General features: G+C 39.1%; 1 protein-coding gene across 4 annotated transcripts in view; it reads left to right on the top strand.

Moving 5' to 3' along the window:
- ADIPOR2 (adiponectin receptor 2) overlaps window positions 1-25772 on the top strand; it is a 117873-nt gene that overhangs the window by 42635 nt on the left and 49466 nt on the right. The window contains exon 1 of one of the 4 annotated variants that reach the window (XM_044755851.2): window positions 8821-8867. The exons of the other annotated variants lie outside the window; for them this stretch is intronic. The gene's annotated coding sequence lies outside the window, so the exon portion shown is untranslated. Of the gene's footprint in view, window positions 1-8820; window positions 8868-25772 lie in introns of those variants that run through there. 4 annotated transcript variants of the gene reach the window in all.

Genomic DNA, 25772 nt, shown 5'->3' with positions numbered 1-25772 from the left:
AGTCAGTTCCTTCTAGAGTTGGTATCTAGTTGTCTTCGTGGTTTTGTTTATAATAATTTACAAGTTCACCACATAGAAGATGAGTCCTTAAAGAAATATTGGAAAGGAATACACCACTGAGTTGTTTACTAGTCTTCTTCTAAAGCAAGAAACCCAGTTTGTACAAACTGACTCCTTTTTTATCCACAGGGAAAGATTCACCCTGAGCTAACATCTGTTGCCAGTCTCTTTTTTTTCTTTCCTCCCAAAGCCCCAGTGCATGGTTGTATATCCTAGTTGTAAGTCCTTCTGGTTCTTCTATGTGAGCCACCGCCACAGCATGGCACCTGACATATAAGTGGTGTGGTTCCACGACCAGGAAATGAACCCTGGCCGCCAAAGCAGTGAGAGCACCGAAGTTTAACAACTAGACCATCACGGCTGGCTGCACATTGACTTCTTAATAGCATTACTTCTGCCCGCTCCATATTTATACTTGGAGTTTAAGACTTGGATAATTACTTATTAGAGTTGCCATATGTCAGTCCACTTTTGTTGATAATTATTTTTGTTTTCCTTTTAAAGATTGGCACCTGAGCTAACAACTTGTCAGTCGCTTCTTTTTTTCCCCCTTTTTCTCCCCAAATCCCCTCAGTATATAGTTGCATGTTTTGGTTGCAAGTCCTTCTAGTTGTGGCATGTGGGACGCCGCCTCAGTGTGGCCTGCTGAGTGGTGCCGTGTCTGCACCCAGGATACAAAGTAGCGAAACCCTGGGCCACCTAAGCAGGGCAGGTGAACTTAATCACTCGGCCACGGGGCCGGCCCCCTCTTTTTTCCTTATTCGGCGGTTTAAAGGAGAGGTGGGAGTAAATGTTAGAATATTACCACTACTTGATTTTGATGTATTATTTCCTTAAAGTCCCACCTTAAAAATTTATAGTATTTTTCTCTTTTATTTATAAATTTAACTTCTCATATTGAGACAATAAAAGCTCTAATTCTGTCATTTCTTGTTTTAGAGAAAACCAAAACAACCTTTTTTTCCCCTCCGCAGGAAGTTTGTATTTCCCTCTCTTTCTTACTTCTTTTTTAAAAGAGTCTGGCAGAATTCCAAAGCCTCAAAAAATAAAATACTGAATAGGTGATTCAGTGAATTCCTCAGCTAGCAGAAACCATCCTGTCTTGAATTGTTAGTAGTTGGTCTTCCTTTTCTCCCCACCTTCACCTTTGGGGGAGGTGGATGAACTCTGCCACTCAGAACTGTCTGGTGAGTTCATGCAAGTTTATTAATGGAGTGATATTTAATGGAGTGATACTTAAGAAAGAGATTTTTTTTCTGTGTAGAATGATGACATCATTTTGATGAGTATTTTTCTCTTATGACCTGGGACTGTATTTTTAGATTGATTCCTATTTCCTTTGAAGAGCAAGGGAATATTTTTGTCACAAATGAGAAATAATAGTTGCATTAATTGGTAACAACAAAAGGTCCATCTCTGTTAAGTATATTGGGGGGCAAGTCGCTTGTTTTCAAAGAATAACATTTCTTGGTTGAGATATTCTCTTTAGCAAAGTTCTTTTGTAATGATTTTATACTGTCATAAAAATTTTAGAGAGAAATAACTTATATAGTAGGTCTCTTTTTGGTGGGAGCAGCAGTAGTAGAGTTGAAATAGGAATCTTAAGTCAAAGAGTCATAATAAAACATGAATTCTTTCAGAAGACATTTGAAAATTTATTGTGCCAGGGACTGTAGTTGGCTGTGGCGTTAAAAGATGATTAAGCTACTACTCTCTGCCCTTATATTTTTGCTTGTACTCTGGTGGGAACAACAGATAAGTAAGGAAACAGTGGGTAGAAGGTGCCATCCTAGTGGTAAGTGCACAGGAAACCATGAGCACATTCAGCTCATCACCTCTGCTTGGGAGGCTTCCTGGAAGAGCTTAGAATGGCTGACCTGAGTTCTGAAAAAGGAGAAAGCAAAATGAGAGTTGGGGTGAGGTACGTTCCAGACTGAGTGCAGCATGGAGGATGCCTGGAGGGAAGCGGGAGCCAGTCCATTGGGTGCTCTAGAGTTCAGTGTGCCTGAGCAAGGAGAATGAGGTTGGATGCCTTGTCTGCTTCGCTAAGGTGTTTTTACTTTATTCTGAAGGCTATGAGCAGTCATTTAGGATTTTAAGTAGGGATGAGACATTACCCTGTTTTAATTTGAACTAAATTAAATCACTTAAAAAATTACAAACATAAAAATGTAGATGTTTCTTGACATGGTGAAAGACTAGATGAAAATTTAAGGAACCCAAATCATATTCCACTGTCTCAGTTCATTTCTTGTCTTCTGTAGGCTTTTAGCCCCTTTACAAACTCTTTTGGTCTCAGGGCCCCTTTATAGTCTTAAACATTGAGGACCCCAAACTGCTGCTTTTCTTTGTGAGGTACGCACACACATACACACACACTCACTCTTCCTCTCTCCCTCTCTTCTCTCTCCCTTCATCCATGTCTCTTTCTCTCGTTCTTAACCATGTTAGAAATTAAAATGCAAAATAAAAAAATACATGTAAATTAAAAATAATAAACCTATGACATTATCAAAAATAACATTTTTTAATAAAAACTGAATTGTTCAAAATAAATTAGTTGGAAAATTTGCAAATTTGTTTAAGGTCTAGCTTAAAGATAGTGGATTCTTGTCTGTTTCTGTATTAAATCTGTTATGATATCACGCATCATGTAGCCTCTGGAAATTCCATTGTACAATTGTGAAAGAATGAGAATGATAAAGGTAATGTCTTAGTATTATTTTGAAAATAGTTTTGACCTGGTAGATACCCTGGAAGGATCTTAGGGAACCCTAGGGGTCTTTAGACTGCATTTTGAGAAACCAGTGTCTTAGCCAGTGATTAAACACCTGTCTTACCTTTTGCTCTTTAAACAAATCAAAGATATGTAGAGTGACTATTGCCTTATAAAACAGTTACATGTCTTTTCTGTGAACTTCAGTGATTTGGGGCTTTGTTCTCCCAGTCTTGGATTAATTTGAGTTTTTGAACTGTGCAGCTAGAGAAGACCATGGGTAGACAGTGTTAATTGAAAGACCACAGTCCTTTTGTAGTTTCAGCATCTTAAGTTGGTGTTTAAATGGTGTGTTAAGTTTCAGCCTAGTAAAGTGAGAGAATCTTAATGTAAACATGGAAAATAATATAAAGAATTATTAATGATAACAGGGGGTTAGAGTAATGAGGAATTGTCTACTAAGAAGCAAATAGCCTGCTAGAGATTCTAGGAGTAGTAGATAGAAGGGAGCAGCCACTGCCCCTAAGGCTGAGATGGAGCACCCGAGGAAGACTCTACTCCCACTCTGCCTGGAGATCCAGATTTTGTTGGTGAGGGTATGTCTGGGCCTCACTGAATGGCAGAGAAATTGCTCTGGTGCTGAGCTGGCAGAACTTGTTGGAAATCCATCAACTTTTGGAACTTGCTGAAAATTCACCCTTAGGATGAGGAAAGCTGCAGGACCATGCCAAGTTAGCGTGCCAGAAAAGGAACCCCTTTTCTCCTGCACATCTCTGCAGGGCCCTCTGTGACAGAACTTAATGTTGTGGCATCTGACAAGGGGAAAATGTTTGAAGGGCCCAGATCCTTTTCATTATGCAGGCAAAAAGGATGACTTTGGAGTGGAGAGGCAATAAGTTGATAACTGGTAAAGTTCACCCTTTTGACAACTCAGCTTCCATTATCCCCTTATACACACATCAAGTGGTAATTAAATAGAAAGTCCAGATCTGTCAGTGTTTGCAAGAATAGCAACCTTAGGAGCCAGTACACTTTGGAAGTATAGTATGAAAGGTACACTGTCATTTCATTTTCTGTTTGTGGATACTGCTTGTGGAACTTGACAGACTGGAGATGTCCTTCCCAGAGGGAGAATTGGAAACATTTTGCAAAGTCTTCTGTGTTGGTTTGCTTTAGGGACTTAGGATTTTTCAAATTCCTTTACATTTGGCGTAAAAATTCACAAACAAGTGCCATTTTTCATGTCTTTTAATCACTTCAGGGTTCTAGAAGTATCTAATTTTAAGTTGATATTGTTGAGAGGTGATATTAAGCAGAGGTTTTTTTTTCTATTAAGTGTTTACAGAGATTTTTTTCCTTTGGTGTTTTTTGGTTATTTCAGTTTCAGAGTCTATGTATATATTCGTTTCCATTTGGGGCAGTAACAAATTGCCACAGATTTAGTGGTTAAGAACAGCACACGTTTATTACTTCACAATTCTTTAGGTTAGCGGTCCGACAGAGGCTCTCACTGGGCTAAAGTCAGGATCAGCAGGGCTGAGTTCTTTTCTGGAGACTCCAGGAGAATCCTTCCCTTGCCTTTTCTTCCAGCAGTGTTGCAGGTCTCTGTGCCTTTCTTCTGCAGTCACGTCTCTCCCTGACTCTAAATCTTCAGCCTTCCTCTTGTGCTTTCAATGAGCGTTGGGGTTCTGTTAGGCCAACAGGATAATCTCCCTGTTCACCTGATTAGTAACCTGAATTCCACCTGCAGCCTAAGTCCCCTCGCCATGTTTCATAAGGTATTCACGGGCCCCGGGCGTTAGGATGTAGACCTCTTTGAGGGGCCGTGATTCTGCTTAACATAATTTCCTTCTTACAGTTCTTTTGAAAAGAAGGGAACCCCTGGGTAAAAGTTTCAGGTCTGACTTGGTTGCCAAACTTAGAAAAGAAGGAACAGCTTTCCTGTTTCTTACCTGTAGGTTGAAAATTTTCTTCTGAAGAAATAACCTTATGATAACTTTTTTAAAAGGCAATGCTTTGTCACCTTTTTCTGATGCCAACAACCAGCTTCTCACTTAGGTGGAAGATTTTTCTAAGTGCCTTTTTTGTTTCCCTTGTACCTTAGTTTGAAAATAGGCAAAAAAAAAAAAAAAAAAAAGCCAAACCGAGCTTTTTTTTTTTAAGAGTTAAAATAAAGATTACCATGCTGTGGTCATTGTTATACAATATAAAGAAAGAAGTCACCTGGAAACAGAGTTATAGAGTAGGAGCCTCAGGTAGTTTGGGAAATTTTGTTACGGGGTCATTTGCTCTATTTTAGAAAATCTTTATTAAACCAGAGTCTGGTGGTCTTAGGTTCTTCTGTATCTGCTTCCTGGTGTTTACTAGCCGCCATCAGGTTAGTAGTAGGACATGTCATGTGACCTGCCAGTTTAGATAATTTTTTTCCAACTCCTTTATGGTGTGGAGAAGAAATATAATTTATTGCAGAATGTTAATTTTCTTAGGTTTAGTAAAAACAGAGAAGCTGTTCAGAACAGAATAAACCCAAGTTGTGACAACTTTTTGTTCCACTGCTGTTTGCATAGTTTTGTGGACAGAGATGGATGAACATCCTTGTAGTCGAGGCATTGGGAGGCTGTGTTAATTGTTGCTCTGTAGGGAAGTCTTGAGATTTCCTTCTCTGTAAAAGTGGAGGTATAAAGTAAACTTACTGCTTTAGGGTAGGGTTGGCAAACTTCAGTCCCCAACCTTTTGCCTGTTTTTCTATGACTCATGAGCCAAGAATGGCTTTTACTTTTTGTGTATGTGAGGAAGATTGGCCCTGAGCTAACATCTGTTGCCAGTCTTCCTCTTTTTGCTTGAGGAAGACTATCCCTGAGCTAACATCTGTGCCAGTCTTCCTCTGTTTTGTGTGGGATGCTGCCAGAGTGACTGGAGAAGTGGTGCTAGGTCTGCGCCTGGGATCTGAACCTGGGAGCCCCAGGCTGCCAAAGCCGAGCACACGGACTTAACCTCTAGGCCTGCCCCTACATTTTTAAGTAGTTTTAGAAAGTAATGTTTCATGACATATGAATGTAAATTATATGAAAGGCAAATTTCAGTGTCCGTAAATAAAGTTTCATTGGAATACAGCCATATCCATTCACTTCTCTATTGTCTATGACTCATTTTATATTGTGATGACAGATATGAGTAGCTGTAGCAGACCTTTTGTGGCCTGCAAAGCCTAAATGTCTACTATCTGGACTTTTACAGAAAAAGTTTGTTATTCCTGCTTTAGGGTGTTCTGAGCCCTGACTAGTTATTACCTTAGTCACATATGCTCTTGAAGCAGTTTCCCCAAATTGCGTATTAGATGGTTAAAAATTAAACAGTAAACGACTATATAAAGGCCATGATGATGTCTGCTGCTAGAGATCAACATTGAGGTGTAAGTAATTTCCGGTTATTTCTGAAGAAAAGTGCTAAAATAATGTGCTATTTTGTTGAAAGGCAAATTTTTAGTTTGCTAGGACTGCCATAAAATACCACAGACTGGGTGACTTAAAAACAGCAGAAATTTGTTTTCCAACAATTCTGGAGGCTAGAGGTCCAGCATCAAGGTGTTGGCAGGTTTGATTTCTCCTGAGGCCTCTCTTCCTGGTTTGCAGATGACTGCCTTCTTGCTGTGTCTTCACATGGCCTTTCTTCTGTGCCTGTGCATCCCTCGTGTCTCTTTGTCTTCTTACAAGAATACCCATTATATTGGAAAAGGGCCCTACCGTTATGAACTTAATTACCTCTTTGGTGGCCCTGTCTTCAAGTACAGTCACATTCTAAAATACATGGGCTTAGGACTTTAATAGATGAATTTGGGGAGGACATAATTGAGTCCATAAGGAATTTTTAATGGAAGCTTTGTTTTGTTCCTTAAATAAATTTTGAGAGTATATACTAAGTAACAGATACTGTTTTAGATATGTATGGTGAGCATGACAGACAAGGTTTGATACTGAAGGAACTGATGGTTTAGTGGGGGAAGATAGATAATAAAAAGGAAAACAAGTAAATAGTATGATTTCAGAGTGTTAAGCACCATGAAGGAAATTAAACAGTGTAAAGTGATATTAGTGACTGGTATGGAGGGTGAGATAATGCTATGTTAGATACGAGTTTCCAGAAAAGGTGACTTGAGAGACCAGGTCTATTTCTGGGTCCTGATACTCATCAAGATTGGTATAGACAAGGATCAGAAGAATACTGAACAGGTTAGGGAGCTGTATGAGTTAAGCTGGAGAGGTTGATGGGGACCAAATCGAAAGGCCCTGTGGAGATTATGGTAAAGATTTTGGTGTTCCTTTGCACAAGGAATAAAATCTACTAGAGGGATTTTTAGCAGAGTCCTCGATAGGCTTTTTCTGTTTGAGAGAGAGCTCTTCGGCTGTGGTACAGAGGTTTGCAGGTGTGAGAGTAGAGATGGGGGAGCAGTCAGAGGACTATCAAAGTATTCTTGGTCAGAGAGATTGATAGCCTGGCCTAAGATAGTGACAGGGAAGAGGAAGAGAAATGGAAAGAATTTGAGAGATATTATGCAGGTAAAATCCATAGTATTGGCTAACGGATTGGATATGGGGATTTGGGAAGAGGGAGGAGATTCTTTAGCAATATTGCCTACTAAGGCATGTAAATCTAGTGTTAGCAAATTAGGTGATCGCTGCATCAGCAAGTTGCAGAATGTAACTTGGAAGGGTAAAGCCTTAAATCATTAAACAGGAAAACATAAGGCAAATAAACAGTTCAATTCAGTGTCCACCTGACAGATGCATAACTACTAGAAAAACATGTAGGGAATTCATAGTTTGCCAAAAAGTGTGCTTTTGGGACAAATAACCTTTTTAGAACTTAAAAGCCTTCGAGATTGTTATAAAATAATAAATGTCAGATTTGATGGAATCACTATGTGTGCTGTTAAAGTGATTTTCTTGAGGGCTAGAGTTCTTTATTCCAAGGTAAATGTTTTTAAACTGGAGCAGCCCTTTGGTGAATGTAGATATGATACATAACGTAATGATAGATAAAGATGAACTGAATAGGTTAAGTTTCTGAGAGTTTAAACTTTCCCTGCCAAGACAAGTATTGTAGTTGTTGAACTTGAAATTGGGAGTCACAGTTAGGAGGTTTGGATCTAAGTTTTACCACTTGTTTCTATAGTTAATTCTTGCCCTCTGAGGCGCAGGTCCCCCATCTGTAAGACAGGCACTTAATGGAAGAAAGCATTCAAGACGTACAGTAATTCAAGCTTCTGAATGGGACGTATAGAAGTAAGACTAGTGTGATGGCAACCTTCTTTATTTCGAGACTGGCAAGTTTTGTTTTTTGTTTTCCCTTGTGAAGAATTGGGAATTGAAGGGTTTAGTCAAGGGTTTATTTTCTTATTTAGGGAGATCATGGCAATCCTAAAGGCATTTGCAAAACATAGCACTTTGAGAACTATTTTTTAAAAATTGCTTGTGTGAGAGACTTTAAGTAGCTTTGGCAGGCAGTAGCTCAAATTCTGTGAAATATGTAACTCAAATTTCCACAGACTATTATTAATTTGAGTTATTTCAAGTTGTTACAACTAGAAATTAGTCATTTTTGGTGATTTCTAACTGTATATAAATGTCTGGCTTCAGAGAGCTGTATGTGATGAACAGGCTATGCTGTATACAAGAATAAGGGGATAAAATGATTTAATTCCTCTTTATTACGTTAAGAAATGTGACTTTTGGAGTTATTTCATGATCAGCCTTTTTATTTTTTTCAAACTATCGTCGTATATGTGTGAAGGATGAGACCACTAGTCATGTTTCTTAAATTAATGTTCAGTGTAGGTTATAGGATCGTTTATATTAAAGTTCAGAAAGGAATGCTTAGTTTCCTGTTTTATATGGGATAAGATGCTTGGAAATCCTTAAAAGTTTGCTTAAACGTAATGATTTTTGTAATAAAAGCATTTATACTTAGTGCTTGGCACTGTTTTCATTATTTGTTAATCTTTAGAATTAAAAAAATCATTTTCTGTTTACCTTGGAATAGATAGCACATGGAGTACGAGATTCAAATCATCTAAAGGATATGACAGTACAAAGTAAGTGTTCTTCCAGTGCTTGTTTTCACTCATCCAGTCCCCTTCTTCAGCTTCCTGAGGTCTTTTATAGAAACATACCATCTTGCTTTTTTTAACTTAAATACTGGAAATATAAAAACATGAGAAATATTTAATTTTAGCCACTCTTACATATTAAAGAAACTTACCCCTTGGGTATTATATGAGTTGTAAATTATTTCTCAGGTTATATGTTGGAAATGCCATGCAGAAACTTTTCATTTTAATATAGTTGAATTTATCAGTCTTTTGTGCATTCTGGGTTTTGCCTCATATTTATGTAGTACACCCTCTCTTGGAAATTATTAAAAAATTATTTCTCCCCTATGTTTTTTCTTGTTGGATGCCTTTATTTTTTGAATTTGTATCTTTGATTCATTTGCGGTTTATTTTGATGTAGAGTTTGAATAAGGAAACCAATTTTATTTTTTCCTTGGTAATTACCCAGTTATCCCTATACCTCTTATTGAGTAAGCCATTTTTTCTGCACTAAATTTATGTAGGTATTTGGGTCTGTTTCTGGACCCTTCTAGTTAATTTCATTGATCCGTTAATGCATTTACTAGTATACACTTTAAACTGTTTTGTAATGTCTTTATATCTGGTAGGACAGTCTCCTATCCTCCTCCCTCAATTTGTCTTACTTCTAAGAATTTTCCTAGCTTTATTCTTGTTACTTTTTCCATATGAACTTAAAAATCAGTTTGTTTACGATGTTATCAAAAGGCACAGTAGGAAGCTCCAGGTCCTCTCCCTGCCCCCTTCTGAAACATGAAAACAAATTTAAACCAAAAAACTAGAGACTGGCTGAACTGTGAAAGATTCTACAGCAACGCAGTGAACGCCCATCAAGGAAAGATCACATTTAAAATAGTAGGAAATTGAGTCATTTTTTTTTTTTTAATTGAGGTTATGGTAGTTTATAACGTTGTGAAATTTCAGTTGTACATCATTGTTTGTCAGTCATCTTAGAGGTGCGCCCCTTCACCCTTTATGCCCACCTCCCACCCCTTCCCCCTGGTAACCACGAAATAGTTCTCTTTGTCCATGTGTTTATCTTCTACATATGAGTGAAATCATACAATGTTTGTCTTCCTCTATCTGGCTTATTTCGCTTAACATAATACCCTCACCGTCCCTCCATGTTGTTGTGAATGGGACGATTTTGTTTTTTTATGGATGAGTAGTATTGCATTGTATAAATATACTGTATCTTTATCTAGTCATGAGTTTTTGGGCACTTAGGTTGCTTCTATGTCTTGGCTATTGTGAGTAATGCTGCAGTGAACATAGGGGTGCATAAGTCTCTTTGAATTGCTGATTTCACGTTCTTTGGATAGATACCCAGTAGTGGGATAGCCGGGTCGTATGCTATTTCTATTTTTAGATTTTTGAGAAATCTCCATACTGTTTTCCATAGTGGCTGAACCAGTTTGCATTCCCACCAGCAGCGTATGAGTGTTCCCTTTTCTCCACAACGTCTCCAACGTTTGTTATTTTTTGTCTTGGTTATTATAGCCATTCTAACAGGTGTAAGGTGATATCTTAGTGTAGTTTTGATTTGCATTTCCTTGATGATCAGTGTTGATGAGCGTCTTTTCATATGCCTATTGGCCATCCATATATCTTCTTTGGAGAAATGTCTGTTCATATCCCCTGCCCATTTTTTGATCAGGTTGTTTGATTTTTGGTTGTTGAGTTGTGTGAGTTCTTTATATATTATGGAGATTAACCCTTTGTTGGATATATGATTTGCAAATATTTTTTCCCAGTTGGTGGGTTGTCTTTTCGTCTCAATCCTGGTTTCCCTTGCCTTGTAGAAGCTCTTTAGTCTGATGAAGTCCCACTTGTTTATTTTTTCTTTTGTTTCCCTTGTCCGAGAAGGTATGGTGTCCAAAAAGATCCTTTAAAACTGATGTCAGAGTGTACTGCCTATAGTATCTTCTGGAAGTTTTATGGTTTCAGGTCTTACCTTCAAGTCTTTGATCCATTTTGAGTTGATTTTTGTGAATGGCGTAAGAAAATTGTGTACTTTCACTCTTTTACATGTGGCTGTCCAGTTTTCCCAGCACCATTTATTGAGGAACCTTTCCTTCCTCCTTTGTATGTTCTTAGCTCCTCTGTCGAAGATTAGCTGTCTGTAAATGTGTGGTTTTATTTCTGAGCTTTCACTTCTGTTCCATTGATCTGTATGCCTGTTTTTGTACCAGTACCATGCTGTTTTTATTACTATAGCTTTGTAGTATATTTAAAAGTCAGGGATTGTGATGCCTCCAGTTTTGTTCTTTTTTCTCAGGACTGCTTTAGCAATTTGGGGTCTTTGTTGCCCCATGTGAATTTTAAGATTCTTTGTTCTATTTCCATGAAGAATATCATTGGGGTTATGTTTGAGATTGCATTGAATTTGTAGATTGCTTTAGGTAGTATGGACGTTTTGACTATGTTAATTCTTCCAGTCCATGTGCATGGAATATCTTTCCATTTCTTTATGTCTTCGTTGATTTCTTTCAATAATATCTTATAGTTTTCATTGTATGGGTCTTTCACCTCCTTGGTTAAATTTATTCCTAGATATTTTATTGTTTATGTTGCAGTTGTAAATGGGATTATATTCTTGAGTTCTCTCTTAGTTCGTTATTAGAGTATAGAAGTGCAACTGATTTTTCTAAGTTGATTTTGTAACATGTAACTTTGCTGTAGTTGTTGATTATTTCTAGTAGCTTTCCGATGGATTTTTTTAGGGTTTTCTACATATAAAATCATGTTGTCTGCAAACAGTGAGAATTTAGCTGCTGCTTTTCCAATTTGGATGCCTTTTCTTTTTCTTGCCTAATTGCTCTGGCCAAAACCTCCAGTACTATGTTGAATAGGAGTGGTGAGAGTGGTCACCCTTGTCTTGTTCCTGTTCTCGGAGGGATGGCTTTCACTTTTCCCCCATTGAGTATGATGTTGGCTGTGGGTTTGTTATATATGGCCTTTATTATGTTGAAGTACTTTCCTTCTATACTCATCTTATTGAGTGTTTTTATCATAAATGGCTGTTGGATCTTGTCAAATGCTTTCTTTGTGATATTGAGATGATCTCATGGTTTTTGTTCCTCATTTTGTTAATGTGGAGTATCACATCAGTTGATTTGCGATTGTTGAACCATCCCTGTGTCCCTGGTATAAATCCCATTTGATCATCATGTATGATCTTTTTAATGTATTGCTGTATTCAGTTTGCCTGTATTTTGTGGAGGATGTCTGCATCTGTGTTCATCAGTGATATTGGTCTGTAATTTTCCTTCCATGTGTTCTCCTTGTTTGGCTTTGGGATAAGGGTGATTTTGGCCTTGTAGAATGTGTTAGGAAGTGTTCCGTCTTCCTCAATTTTCTGCAAGAGTTTGAGAAGGATAGGTATTAAGTCTTCTTCGAATCTTGGGTAGCATTCTCCAGAGAAGCTGTCTGGTCCTGGACTTTTATTTTTGGGGAGGTTTTTGATTATTATTTCAATCTCTTTACTTGTGATTGGTCTATTCAGATTCTCTCTTTCTTCTTGGTTCAGTTTTGGGAATTTATCCATTTCTTCTAGATTGTCCAATTTGTTGACGTATAGTTTTTCATAGTATTCTCTTACAATCCTTTGTATTTCTGTGGTATCCCTTGTAATTTCTCCTCTTTCATTTCTAATTTTATTTATTTGAGCTTTCTCTTTTTTTCTTAGTGAATCTGGCTAAGGGTTTGTCAATTTTGTTTATCTTTTTAAGAACCAGCTCTTGGTTTCATTGATCCTTTCTACTGTCTTTTGTTTCAATTCATTTATTTCTGCCCTAAGTTTTATTATTTCTCTCCTTCTACTGACTTTGGGCTTCGTTTGTTCTTCTTTTTCCAATTCTGTTAGGTGTGGTTTGAGATTGCTTATTTGAGATTATTCTTGTTTGTTGATGTGAGCCTGTATTGCAATGAATTTCCATCTTAGGACCACTTTTGCTGCATCCTGAATGAGTTGGTATGGTGTGTTTTCCTTTTCCCTTGTCTCCAGATAATGTTTGATTTCTCCTTTTATTTCTTCACTGATCCATTGGTTGTTCAGTAGCATGTTGTTTAAGCTCCACATCTTTGCTCCTTTCCCAGATTTTTCTTGTAATTGATTTCTAGTTTCATAGCATTATTGTTGGAAAAGATGCTTGATATTATTTCAGTCTTCTTAAATTTATAGAGGCTTGCTTTGTTTCCCAACATATGATCTGTTCTTGAGAATGTTCCATGCGCAGTTGAGAAGAATGTGTAACCTGCTTTTTTTGGATGGAGTGTTCTATATATGTCTATTAAGTCCATCTGGTCTAGGTTTTCATTTAATTCTATAATTTCCTTGTTGACTTCTGTCTGGATGATCTCTCCATTGGTGTAAGTGGGGTGCTGAGGTCCCTTATTACTATTGTATTGTTGTTAATATCTCCTATTAGATTTGTTAATAGTTGCTTTATGTACATTGGTGCTCCTGTGTTGGATGCATATATGTTTATAAGTGTTATGTCATCTTGGTGGAGTGTCCCTTTTATCATTTTATGCTATCTCTGTCTGTCTTTACCTTTTTTTGTCTTGAGGTCTACTTTGTCTGATATGAGTATGATGACACCTGCTTTCTTTTATTCACCAATAGCTTGGAGTATTGTCTTCCGTCTTTTCACTCTGAGTCTATGTTTGTCTTTGGGGCTGAGATGTGTTTCCAGGAGGCAGCATATTTTTGGGTCTTGTTTTTTAATCCTCTTGCCACTCTGTGTCTTTTGATTGGAGAATTCAATCCATTTACGTTTAGAGTGATTATTGACATATGAGGGCCTAATACTGCCATTTTATTGCGCGTTTTCCGGTTCTCCTCCATTTCCTTTGTTTCTCATCCGATGTATTTTGGACTACTAGTTCAGTTAGGTAGTTTTCTATGCTGGTTTTCTTAGTTTTCCCCTTATTTATAACTTGTGTTTCTGTTCTAATTATTTGGTTAGTGGTTACCATGTGGCTTGTATAAAACATTATAGATGAGGGGCCGGTCCAGTGGCACAGTGGGTAAGTTTACACGTTCTGCTTCTTGGCAGCCTGGGGTTCGCCGGTTCAGATCCTGGGTGTGGACATGGCACTGCTTGGCAAAAGCCATCCTGTGGTAGGTGTCCCATGTACAAAGTAGAGGAAGATGGGCATGGTTGGTAGCTCAGCGCCAGTCTTCCTCAGCAAAAAGCAGAGGATTGGCAGTAGTTAGCTCAGGGCTAGTCTGCCTCAAACAAAACAAAACTAAAGAAAAATTATAGATGAGATAGTCCATTTTTTGATAGCCTGTTATGTTCTTAGACTAAGCCTGTTCCATCCGTTTCCTCTTCCTCTTCTAAATTGTCATTGTGACATCTTATTTCATCTTGTGAGTATGTGTTAAAATGACAAGATTATATTTATTCTTGGTGTTTTCCTTCCATTTATCTTTAATGTTATAATTAAGTATTTGCTAAACTGTTCTTTTGGAGGGCTGCAATTTTCTGATTTTGTGTTTCTACTTAACTCCTTGCTCTGGGTTTTGTAACCCCTTTCTCTCTTTCTTTTTTTCCCCACGTATGAGGGCCTTCTTGAGGATTTCTTGTAGGCTGAGTTTTTTGGCAATGAACTCCCTTAACTGTTGTTTATCTGGAAAAGTTTTTATTTCTCCATCATATTTGAAGGATATATTTGCTGGATAGAGTGTTCCTGGCTGAAAGCTTTTGTCTTTCAGAATTTTGAATATATCATTCCACTCTTTCCTAACTTGTAAGGTTTCTGCTGAGAAAACCCCTGACAACCTGATAGGTGTTCCTTTGTAGGTTATGTTCTTCATCCTTGCTGCCCCTAACACTTTTTCTTTGTCCTTGACTTTTACCAGCGTTACCACTATATGCCTTGGAGTTAGTCTTTTTACATTGGTAAAGTTTGGAGATCTCTTTGCTTCTGTCACATGGATTTCTAGCTATCTCCCCAGGTATGGGAAGTTCTTAGCTATTATTTCTTTTAACATGGTTTCTGCTCCATTCTCCTCTCTTCTCCCTCTTGGATACCTATAATCCTTATGTTACATTTCCTAATTGAGTCAGATAGTTCTCGGAGAGTTTCTTCATTTCTTTTCAGTCTTAATTCTCTTTCCTCCTGTATCTGAAGCATTTCTATACTCCTGTCCTCCAGACTGCTAATTCTGTCCTCCATAATATCAGCCCTACTACTGTTCAGGGAGTCCAGATTTTTCTTTATCTCATCCATTGTGTTTTTCATCTCCAACATTTCTTATTGGTTCTTTTATAGTTTTGAGCTCTTTTGTTATATAGCTGTTGAACTTGTGTTCTCTTTTAACTCTGAGTTTTTAAATGATAGCTATTTTGAATTCTTTGCCATTTAGCTTATAGATTTCTGTGTCCTCATCATTGATTTCTGGGCCACTGTCATTTTCCTTCTGTTCTGGAGATTTAATATATTTTTTCATACTGTTTGATGATGTGGGTTTGTGCCTTCGCATAGAGATAGAATTTGGTGACAGCTTCCACTTGGTGACACTGAGGGTATGGGACAGGAGCTGCGTAATCTGTGTGCACCAGGATCTCCATCAGCTGAGCCTCTTCCACTCCTTGGGATCACAATTGCCCTGTGGGGTCTCCCACCAAGTGTAGGAACAATCACACGGGGGCTCTGTGTTGCTGCCGCCTTCTCCCACTGACTGGCCTAGATGCGCTGCCCCGTTAGGGACTGTAGCTGTGTTATGGGTTTTCGAGGCAGCTGGGAACTTGTTTGCCTGGACTCGCAGCTTGGCCACCGTCTGGTCCTTGGTTGTACTAGCTGTTGCCCTTAGTGGGTGGGGCCTCCCCACTGGATCTGAGCCTGTGCCACTCCGTGGGACCATGATGGGATTGTCAATTCTCCCACTAGTCGAGAGAGTGATCCACACAGGGGCTCAGGGCTTCTGCCATCTGTTCCCACAGTCCCGCCAGTTGTACTGCCCTTTCAGGGCTGCTGTGATACCATGCACATTTGTGGTAGCTGGGGCCACTTTTGCCTGGGCTGCAGGTACACCCTCGTCTGTTCCTAGGTCACACTAGCCTTTGTGCTTGGTGTGTGGGGCCTCCCCACTGGGATGGAGCCTGAGTCACTCCCTGGGGCCGCAGTGGGAATGTGGACTTTCCCACTGGATCTGGGAGTGATCACACTGCAGCTCAGGGTTGTCACCACCTTCTCCCACAGTCCCTTTGCATCTCACTTGCCCCATCCAAGCCATCGCAGAGCTATGGCATTTTAGGCATCTGGGGGTTTGTTCTCCTGGACTCACAGCTGTGCTGTGTCTGCTCCTGGGTCTCACCAGCCTGTGTGCTTGGTAGGCAGGTCCTCTCCACTAGGGCTGAGCTGAGTCTCTCCCTGGGGCCATGGTGGGACTGTGGATTTTCTCACTGGACCAAAGAGCAATCATGGGGGGCTCAGGGCTGCAGTTGTTTCCACAGTTGCACCGAGGGCCATGCCCACCCTCAGGGCCAGGGTGCTGCTATGAGGCCTTCAGCTAGGAGAGCAGTCGCTTGCCATACTGAGCTGTCTGGGGGCTGGAGAGTTCTCACCTATCTCCACCTCCTCCCCGGGGATAATCCATCCATCTTCTGATGTATAGCAGTGTGGGTCTCTTAGGCATCCTGAGGTGCTGTGTGAGTATCCTCTGTTGATTGATGAATGTCCATTTAGTTGCAGTTCGAAGGGGGAGAGACAAAGAAAACCGCTCACTCCGCCATGTTGCTGACGTCACTTTCTTGAGTCATGTTTTGACTTGGCCTATCCTGTCCCTGGAGTGGCAGGATCCGGGTTTGGAGGAGACTGCAGCCCAGTTGCCATTTACTTCGAATCAGAGGGAGCTGAGCAGACCCTACTTGCGATAGTCTAACCTGTCTGGGGTTTGATTAAAGGACTAGTCTCTGTTTTGCCTAACTGGGGTTCAGGCTCAGTTGGGTATTAGTAGCAGAACATGAATCTTAGGCTGGGAGAAGTGGCAGAAAGTGGCAGGCATGGCTCATAAAAGGTGCAGGGGTATTAGAGACCTGTAGACGCCTGGGGCAAGTGATTACAGGCAAGCAATAGCCCATCTAAGGCCCTAAGAGAAGATGGGGTGAGACTTTTTGGGAAATTAAGATGTTGAGATGCAGGTGTGTATATGAGGAAGTTGGAAAAAACCACGGCCCAGGGTTTCGCCAGTTTGGATCCTGGGTGCAGACATGGCATTGCTCATCAGGCCATGCTGAGGCGGTGTCCCACATGCCACAACTAGAAGGACCCACAACTAAAATATACAACTATCTACAGAGGGGCTTTGGGGAGAAAAAGAAGAAGGAAAAAAAAAGATTGGGAACAGTTGTTAGCTCAGGTGCCAATCTTTAAAAAAAAAAAAGAACTGTCTTAAATATGTTCAAAGAACTAAAGGAAATCAGGAAAATGATACATGAACAAAATGACTGTTTTAACACAGAGAAAGTATTGAAAGGAACCAAATAAATTTTGGAGCCGAACCATACAACAATGTTATTTCTTTAAATATCTCTTTCTACTTTTTCCTCTGCTCTTGCTACTTCCATTATGCACATGTTGGTGTAATTAATGATTTCCCACATACGTCTGAGAGTCATCATTTTACTTCCTTGTTTTTACTCTCTTTTGTGGCTTGCATAATCTCTTTTCAGTCTGTCTCAAAGTTTGATTATTTTTTCTTCTGCAGTTCTACTGTTGAGCCCTTCTAATGATTTTTAAATTTTAGGTATTCTACTTTCCAACTCCATAATTTCCATTTAGTTTTTTTTCTAATTTCTCTGTCTTTATTGATATTCTCAATCTGATGTGACATTATCATGCCTTCCTTTGCCTCTTTTTTTTAAATTGTAGTAGTGTATCATACAGAATTGTTAGTTTCAGGTGTACAACATAGTGATTCAATATTTTTAGGCATTACAAAATGATCACTATGATGTGTCTAGTTACCATCTGTCACCATACAAAGTTGTTACGATGTTATAGACTATATTCCCTTTGGTATACATTACATCCCTGTGACTTACTTATTTTATGACTAGCTTCCTTCACAGGTGTGAACATATTTATAATGGCTACTTTAAAGTCTTTTTCTGATAGAACTGACATTGGTCTCTCTCAGGGGTATTTTCTGTTCCCTTTTTTTTTTCTACACAGTTACTGTCGGCACAAAATAACCAATTACCATTCTGTAGATAAGAGAGATAAGGTGAGTTTTACATGAGCCAGGGTGAGGATTATAACCTGGGAAGGCAATTTCCACAAAGGAAGAAAGTGTTCTGGAGAAGCATGGTTTTCAGTGCAGTCTTACACCTTTTTAGAACAGAGGACACACATTAAACATGTGCAGGATACATATTCATCAAAGTTTCAAAGAGGTATTGAGTTGCAAATTAGTAGGTCAACATGACCCTGATGTTGGAAATGGACTAGTATGAGCCTTACTGATAGGGCCATAGGGTGTATGAGGGGAAGTATGCGTTTCCAAGGGAGTATATTCTTTAATGGTTAGGGCAGATAGATGCACAAATGTATGTTTGAGAGGCCGTAAGTCAGCCTTCTTTAGTTCAAGCCGAATTAGCTTTGAACCAGAAGATACCCTATATAACCTTAATATGTGAAAATCTGTTGCTATTACAAGTTTTTTTCTTTGTCGTGAGAACTTTTAAGATCTACTCTCCTAGCAACTTTCAAGTACGAAATGATGCGGGGTCGGTGAGCCGAGGGTGAAAAGAAAGATTTCTTAGACTCTTAAGATCTGGCAGTAGTGCTCTTTTATTTAGAGAATAGAATAGCATGGGGATAGGACCCATGGGCAGTCAGAGCTTCTGCTGCCGCCGCTTCTGCTGCCCCCGCTGGCATGGGGACAGGACCCATGGGCAGGCAGAGCTGGTGCGTGGGGACAGGACCCACGGGCAGTCAGAGCTCCTGCTGCTGCCCCGAGTTGAGGGTTAGGGCTAATTTTATAAGGCATGGGTACGTGACTTATTTTTACTGGAGAAAAGAAAAGATGATGTAAAAAGTCATTAAATGATTTCAGTGCAGATGGGGTCTGGTTATTGTGCGGTCATATAACTTTAGATACGAATCTGGCCATATAGATCGGCATGTAGGTGAGGATGCCCTGGGCTTCTCTCCCTGGGGCAGTCCTAATTCATACCATAAAAAAAGTCCACTGGGTCGTATAGTTTGGCATGTAGGCCAGGTCACCTTGGGCTTCTCTAGCTGGGGCAGCCTTAATCCACATCACACAACACAGTATTATTAACTATAGTCCCTATGCTGTACCGTGCATCTCCAGGCCTTACTTATCTTATATGCGAAAGTTTATACCTTTTAATCACCTTGTTGCCTGTTTTTTTCCGGTGTATGGATATACTTTCCTGTTTGTTGGCATGCCTCCTAAATAGGGGGCTGGTCTCGGGTAGGGGAGGCATCTGCTCTCCCAGTGCGGGTAGACATCTGATCTTAGTTCCTGATAGTCCTTTGTTTTGCTGGATGTGCATCAGAGACCTATACCTGATCTCTCAATTGTCCTTGATGATGGCTGTCAGCATGGACTTTGCCCAGGGGTCATCACATTCCTAAGGAACTCAAAAGAACAAAGTTATCAATTTATAGCAGCTGAGAGGGGCTATAAAATCTACAGAGCATGTCTGGGTTAATCACAGGTCATTTAAAGTTAGAATACGGTTTCTTGTCTACAATGTGGCTTCCCTTTTGTCAATCTCCTGGTGAGCCGCTATCATGGGTACTGAGGCCTCCCCCCTCCCCCCCCCCCCACCAGGCTTCTTACTGTTATTTGCTTGTTAATTTGTTCAGTGACTGACTGGATTGTTTTAGTAAAGTGTGTTCCTCTCCAGTGTTCGGCTTCTGATATTGTTCCTTAGGGAGATGTAGTTTTGGATATGCTGACAGTTACTCTGGGATGATAGTATTTTTGATTGGGCTCTCTTGCCCTGACTACACTAATTGCCACTAATGGCCAGCTGATTTTGCTATTGATTTTAAGAAAGCCCTGCCCTATAAATTGTTCTACAGATGAATCCCATCAAATTCTGGTTCCTTTGAAGGAATAGTTTCTGAGGTTAGTGTTTAATTTTTGTTCTGCCAACAGGAGGGTTCCTCCCAGCTGTCTTATTCCCTGGTCATCTTCTGCAAACTAACCTGCCTGTAGTTTGGCCTGTATCTTCTTTCTCCACCCATTTGCCTTTCAGCACAACTTCCATCGTTCTGTAGAAAGCCATTAGGCTTGAACTTCTTCACCCTGTGTTGCAAATAAAGGTTGGTCCTTTGAGAAGAGATTAGGCCCTGTCTCCTCCCAGGCAAAATCTCTGAACCAGGGCTCTAGGGATAAGAGGATGGGGACAAAAGCAAGTTCTCTCTGAGTGACAGCCCCACATTAGATCAGTGCTTGGTGGGGCAGTGGGCAGTGGCCTCGAGTCCTCTGGCTTTTCCTGGTGTAGAACTACTACCTCATGAGCCGGATCAAAAATGATCAGTGCCCTGGTATTCTCAGCATACCATGGTCAAGGTAGTGCCTCAGTTCCACAAGTGGGGCTGGTAGGAAGAAAGGACCCCCTACTTCTAAACCTACTTATCTGAGACTTAAGCCTCAGCAACAGGTGGCTGAGGCAGGATGAGAAATACTGATGTCCTGTTCCTCTGGGGAAGAAACCCCTCCATCTGGGTGCTGGGGGCAGAGGGAGCCCTGTGTTTTTGACTGCAAGGGTCTGGAGTAGAGTCTCTGCTCCTGAGTTGGGAGGGGGCTGGGAAGAAGAGAGGCATCTTGGTTCAGATACCACAGTCACTTTATTTTCTTAGTGAATTTTTGTAGATATTCCCGGTTGTTTCTTTATTTGTTGCCTTTAGAACTGTTTCTAGGGAGGGTTTCTTTTTGGTGAGAAAGATTCACCCTAAGCTAACATCCGTTGTCAGTCATCCTCTGTTTTTGCTTGAAGAAGATTAGCTAACATCTGTGCTGAGCTAACATCTGTGCCAGTGTTCCTCTATTTTGTGTGCGGGATGCCTCCACAGCGTGGCTGATGAGTGGAGCAGATCTGCCCCTGGGATCTGAACCTGTGACCCTGGGCTGCTGAAGTGGAGTGCGGGGAACTTTAACCACTTGGCCATGGTGCCGGCCCCTCTGGAGGCTTTTAATGGAGGTTTTTAAAATAGTTTTCATCATTTTCATTGGGGAGCAGGTCTGCAGAGCTCCTCACGCTATCATGCCAGAAGTCATTCTGTTGTTGCTGTTGTTTATGTTAGCTGTTCTGATTAGGTTTGTAGTGGTAGCTCATTGTGGTCTTAATTTTCATTTCCCTAATGGCTAATGATATTGAACATCTTTTCTTGTGATTATTTGCCATCTGTGTATCCTCTTTGGTGAAATGTCTGTTCATATTATTTGTCTTTTTTCTAGTTGGAGTGTTAGCTTATTTATTTAAAAAGTTTTTGAGGAAGATTAACCCTGAGCTAACATCTGCCACTTATCTTCCTCTTTTTTGCTGAGGAAGATTGGCCCTGAGCTAATATCTGTGCCCATCTTCCTCTGTTTTATATGCAGGATGCCTGCCACAGCATGGCTTGGTGAGTGGTGCATAGGTTGGTGCACCTAGGGCTGCTGAAGGAGAGTGCGTGAACTTAACTGCTAGGCCACCCGGCCAGCCCTTAGAGTATTAGTTTTTGTACTATTGAATTTTGAAAGTCCTTTATATAGTTTAGGTAATAGTCTTTTGTTGGATATGTGATTTACAAATATTTTCTCTCAGTCTGCAACTTGTCTTTTCAACTTCTTGATATGGTGAAGTCTGTTTTATCGTTTTTTCCTACTGTGGATTATGCTTTTGGTGTCAAGTCTCAATATTCTTTGCATAGCTCTAGATCCTGAAGATTTTCTCCTATGTTTTTTATAAAAGTTTTATTTTGCATTTTACATTTAAGTCCATGATCCATTTTGAGTTACTTTTCGTATAAGGTGTGAGGTTTAGGTGGAACTTCTTTTTTTTTTGGCCTATGGATTTTCAATTGTTCTATCACCATTTGTTCAAAAGGCTATCCTGCTTCCATTGAAGTGCTTTTGCCTGTTATAAAATAAGAGTTGGGCATATTAGTGTGTCTTTTTTTGGTTCTCTATTCTGTTCTGTCAATCTATGTGTCTTCTCCTCTGCCAGGACCACGCTGTCTTGACTGTTGTAGCTATATAGTGGGTCTTCATATTAGAGGGATTCTTTCCACTTGTTATTTTTAAAGATTGTTTCAGCTATTCTAGGGCCTGTGCCTTCAATATAAATTTTAGAAGAAGCTAGTCTCTAGCTACAAAAATCCTTGCTAGGATCTTGATGGGAATTGCATTAAACCTATCGCACAATTTGGGGAGACTTGACGTCTTCACTGTATTGAGTCTTCCAGTCCATGAAGATGATATGTTGCTGTTTGTTTAGATCTTTGATTTCTTTCAGCAGCATTTTGTAATTTTCAGCAAACAGATTGTGTACGTATTTTGTTAAGTGTATACTTACGTATTTAAATTTCTTTGGACTAATTCTAAATGATACTGTTTTAAATTTCAGTTTCCAAAAGTTTATTTTTAGCATATAGAAATATGATTAATAGTTGTGTTGATATTCTGTTGACCTTGCTGAACTCACTTATTAGTCCTAGGAATTTTTGTAGATCTTCAGTAGCATTTTAAGATTTGTTTTGAAGTATTCTATCTTTTTTTCTATTATGATATATTAGTTTCTTCCATAATAACCAAATATTGTGGGCTTCTAGGATGAAGGCTGTTGATATCTATGTATTAATTTTATATCCAATCACTTTGATGAATTTTTTAATTATTTTTTTTCAGTTCTTTTGGGTTTTATAGCTAAAGTGTCATATAATCTATAAATAGTTATAGTTGTATATTCCTCATTTTTTCTTGTTTAATTCTATAAAATCTCCAGGAGAGAATTAAATAATGGTGGTGATAAAGGACACCTTTACTTTACCTCTAACTTTACCTTACACTATTAGAATCGATTGCTTTTTTTTTTTTTTTTAAAGATTGGCACCTGAGCTAACAACTGTTGCCAATCTTCTTTTTTTCCTGCTTTATCCCCCCCCCCCCCCATAGTTGTATATCTTAGTTGCAGGTCCTTCTAGTTGTGGCATAGAATTGATTGCTTTTGGTTTCAAGTCATGGCATCCTAGTAGGAATTCATTTTATCATTAGGTAGATATAACTTAGCAAGAATATATAGTAAATGATAGTTCTCTTAACTGTTCTAGTATTGGGGTATTTTGTTAAATCTTTGGGGAACCTGAGGGTTGACATAAATGCTTGCTTTCTACACTTTTATTGTTGAAACTCTAAAATATATTGGTAGGCTTTCCTGCTTAAGTATATGTAAAGTAGTGAGTGTATATATATATGGTTTTTTTTGGTGAGGAAGATTGGCCCTGAGCTAACCCTGTTACCAATCTTCCTCTTTTTGCTTGAGGAAGAGTGGCCCTGAGCTGACATCTGTGCCCATCTTCCTCTGTGTTGTATTTTGATGCCACCACAGCATGGCTTGATGAGTGGTGTAGATCTGTACCCGGATTCCAAACTGTGAACCTCGACTGCTAAAGCAGAGTGTGCTGAACTTACTATAATTAAATGTTTTTGATTGAAGGTTTTACAGCGCCTTATTTTGTTCATTCTTCTTTTGTTGTACTTGTAAATTTAGAAAACTTTGTTGATAGGAATGTATTGATCTCAAGCCTTGCCTGGAAATTGATTTTCTTATTTCTTTTTATTTTAAGGAGAATCCTTTACAAATTCTTTGGGAAAACTTATTTCTTGTCATTTGCTTTGTTTTTCTGTGTTGAGGATTACAAAAAAAATTCTAATAGAGCATTCCATTTATATTCTCATAAATGAGCAAGACTCCCTCATACATAAGCTCTTGCTTAGGAGAAGTTTAGTGTGGTCATATTTCAAGGCTACTTTGCAGAAAGCTTTATTCTACTTGGTACAGTTTGAGAATAATGGTTCTGATTCTGTACTTTACTTGCTGTGTAAACCAAATGGCATTAGGGTTCAGGTTCTTATCTTTTTTTCCTAGTCTTAATTTTTTGGGGCTATTAGAAAGCACATGAACTTCATGAGGGCCAGAAAGAAGACCTGGGTACAAATCCCAGCTTTATAGACTAATGACCTGAATAAGTTACCTAATCTCTGAGCCTCAGTTTCCACATCTGTTAAATGAGGGATAAAATACTTCAGAGGGCTGTATATAAGGATTATGTGAGATAGCACATGTAAATTCTCTGGTACAGAATTTAACTTTGTCGATCCACAATAAATGTTAGGTCCCTCTTCCCTGAAACAAAAGGAAGTGGTGGGTGGGAAATAGCTTTGTGAGCTGTAAATAAATGAATATAAATCATTAGCATTGTATTCTCTTTCCAGTTTGGGCATTAATAGCATAGTTTATAATCTCAGTATCATAATATACTTGCTCAGGCCCTTATGTGATAGGCACATGCCCAGGTTTGGTGATCCTTAAAGATTTGCGTTTGTTCTTGCTCTGAAAACTTTGAAAGCCCTTCGAGAAATCCTGCAGCAAACTCACATCATGTATGATACTAACAGTTGGCTAATTCTAATTCTTGGGCTAATTCTTAGTCTTGTTTACCACTAAATATACCTTTTACTTTCTTTTTATGCTATCCAGCCCTCCTACTTTACCCTACTCCTCCTTTGCCCCGGTAAGAGCTTTGAATCTCATGGGATTTATGAGCATAACATGTACCCTGGCTTCTTACTGTTTTAGTATTTCTAGTTGGATTGGCTGTAATAATCACCTTATTTGGATAGGTAACTAAATGTCTAAAATAAGCTTTTGTACTATGAGTTAAGAGGTGGAGGGCCGAGGACTTGAAATAATCAAATTCTTAGGGAACTTAAATACTACAGTCCAGTTTGAAGAGATATTGATGATTTATGAAAGTGTTTTTACCACTCAAGAACATTTAAATATAATCTATCAAGTATTCATTAAACGTTTATGTGCATCGCACTTTCTGGGAACTCACAGGGATATAAAAGGAGTATGTTCTGGTTCTGAGTTCCTTGCCTTCCAGGGTAGTCTAGTTAGAGTTCGAAACCACACAAAAATATTGACATCTCAGACATAAGCAATTTAAATGCAAAACATTACCAATAATATGTGCTAAACAAGTCAGAGACTTTGTCCTATTTATTTCATACAAAGTATGGTGAATTTTGGTTTCCTCACCTGTGATGTAGAAATAAAAATAATGTGTGTCATTGTGATATTTAAATGAGATTGGATATATAAATCCCTGCTATAATGTGTAAAATCCACATATATTCTTTCTGCAGTTAGGTATGTTTTTAATTGAAAAAATAGTATATGATATATGGTAAAAAAAATTCATGCAGAACAAAATGAAAAGTAAATCTTCTCATTCCAGACCCTGGGCTCTATACTTCTGTATCAAGAGCATAGTTTTGAATATTTTCCAATAATTATTCTATGCATATATACTTATATATGACTATATATTTTTATAACATGCAAGTGGGAACATATTATGCATGTTGTCTTGTATCCTGCTTCTTTCATTTAAAAGTAGATTTTAGTGGTGTAGTGGTTGGGCTCAGCATGCTCTGCTTCAGTGGCCCAGGTTCATGGATTTGATCCTGGGCGCAGACCTACGCCACTCGTCAGCCATGCTTTGGTGGCAACCCACATATAAAGTAGAGGAGGATTGGCACAGATGTTAGCTCAAGGTAATCTTCCTCAAGCAGAAAAAATAACCAACAGTGAGGAAGATTGGCAACGA

Source organism: Equus asinus, chromosome 22, assembly GCF_041296235.1.
Source record: "Equus asinus isolate D_3611 breed Donkey chromosome 22, EquAss-T2T_v2, whole genome shotgun sequence".
In the NCBI taxonomy this organism is placed as follows: domain Eukaryota; kingdom Metazoa; phylum Chordata; class Mammalia; order Perissodactyla; family Equidae; genus Equus; species Equus asinus.
The sequence above is the reverse complement of the archived record's forward strand: the minus strand, read 5'-3'. Positions and strand labels throughout refer to the sequence as shown.